The sequence below is a fragment of the Pinus tabuliformis genome, chromosome 7 (assembly GCF_031772625.1).
Source record: "Pinus tabuliformis cultivar Carrire ecotype Pingquan chromosome 7, CPIR1, whole genome shotgun sequence".
Taxonomy (NCBI): Eukaryota; Viridiplantae; Streptophyta; class Pinopsida; order Pinales; family Pinaceae; genus Pinus; species Pinus tabuliformis.
Window position 1 is genome coordinate 79490150 of NC_142293.1, and position 2342 is coordinate 79492491.

Consider the following 2342-nt stretch of genomic DNA (forward strand, 5'->3'; position numbering starts at 1 on the left):
CCTTTTATAATTGAGTTCAGGAGGAGCAAATCCATTTCTCAAATAGAAAATTAAATCAACATATTGGGATTCAGACTCGTTTAGATTTACCTCAGATATTTGCACAATATTACCTGAATCTTCATCTGCTGATATGTTGGAAGCTCTTGCTAGCATCCTGCAAAAACCTTGACCTTTGACGATTTTAGCTGGTCTAATTTCAATGTCATATTCTTGCAGTGCTATCACCCAATTTTCCCTTTTCTCTCCTAATTCTTTTTTCACTAGTAAATTTCTCACAGATGAGAATGGGACTATTACTTTAGTGTGTGTTTTAAGAAGAAAAGGTCTGAAATGCTTTATAGATTTGAAAACAACAAAAGCCTGTTTTTCAACGTCTGAGTAATTCAATTCAGCGCCTTGCAAATTGGAGCTAAAGAAAGAGATTGGTGCTTCAATTTTCTCATCATTGATTTGTGTCAAAATGGCTGCATATGATGTTTCAGAGGCAAAAGTATATAAACAAAATGATTAGAAAAGTTCGGGGTTGCTAAAGAGGGAGCATTTATAATTTCATGTTTGATAAGATCAAAAGCTTCTCGCTCACTATGTCCCCATTTAAAAACTGAATTTTTCTTGATCATGACTTGCAAGTGTAAAACAATTCGTGAAAAGTCAGGGACAAATCTTTTAACAAAATTTATCTGACCTAAGAAGGACTGCATGGATTTTTTATTGCGAGGCAAAGAGATTTCAGAAATTTCTTTTATCCTATTAGGATCTATGTGAATTCCATATTTAGATACAATAAATCTAAGAAGTTTACCTTCGCTTAAGGCAAAGTAAGACTTCTTTGGGTTTAGAGAATTTTGTACTTTTTACAATGTTCAAAAATCTGTTTTAAGTCTTTTAAATGGTTACTGCTTTCTTTGAATATACTGTTATGTCATCTAAATAAATGACCACGGTTTTATTTACCATACCTTTGAAAGACATATCGAGGGATCTTTGGAAAGTCACACCAACATTGATTAATCCAAATGGCATCTTTTGAGAGGCGTATGTTCCCCATTTGGTTCTGAATGTTGTTTTTAGTCGATCATTTGGATGTACAAGAATTTGATTATAACCTTAAAATACATCCAAAAAAGACATTAGTTCTGAACCTGCGACTAACTACAATACTTGTTCCATAGGAGGCAGTGGAAAGTTGTCCTTCTAATAAGCCTTTTTGAGATTGCAAAAGTCTATGCAAATTCGAATATCACCATTCTTTTTCCTGATTGGTACTAGGTTAGAAACCCACCTTGAGTGTCTAACAAGAAAAATGATTTTGGATTTAAGAAGTTTGTTTAATTCAGATTTGATTTGATTCTTCAAATTTGGATGAATCTTTCTCAACTTTTGTTGTATAGGGTTTTCATCGGATATCATACGAATAGTGTGTTGCATGATAGAAGTATCATACATTTTAAGATCATCATAATTTCAAGCAAAAACATTTTTATATCTTCTCAACAAATGAATGAAGGCTAACCTTTCGTCAGGTGCAAGACCCAGACCTAGATTAATATTCTGTGGTTTAAGATCAGTTACAAGATTTACTAGTTCAAACCTCAATGTTGAACTTTGAAGTTTTGAATTGTTTGGTTCTTGAATCTGCCTTTAAGATCATACAGTTCTTCTAGCTTAAATACAAATTTGGGTATGAGATTTTCATTTGTCTTCTATTTAAGTTGACTATCATGTTGTTCTTCATCTATTATTTGGTCATCGTATGAGCCCTCAGATGTTAAGAAGTTTATGATATCGTGATCGTCATTAAAAACTCACCAATTGGTGATATTATCAGGAATAGAAGGTCTAAAAATTAACTCTATATAAAATGGGCCATGACTATAATCTTCTGATGGTATGAGTTTGGAAGCAATGTTAGCCAAGAGATCAACACTTGCATTTTGAAGTCTTGGTATTGGAGAGATATTAAATGCCAAGAAATGCGAGGTAAGGTCCTGGACTAATGATTGATAATGCTTTAAATGTCTAGAAAGGCAGTGAATAGTGTTCCTTACCTATTTGATCATGATTTTAGAGTCTCCAAAGACTTGGAGGTATTTGATATCAAGGCCTATGGCTTTGTACAATCCTTGAATTAATGCCTCATACTCAATAGTGTTATTCGTGCATTCAAATTCAAGTTTGCATGCCAACATAGTTTTCTCTCCTTCAGGGCTAACTAATATGCAACCTGCCCCTACTCCATCATTAGATTTAGATCCATCAAAAAATAATTTCCAAAACAAATAATTAACTACTGGTTTATCTACAAAATTGATACATCTAGAAGAATTTGTTTGCGAATA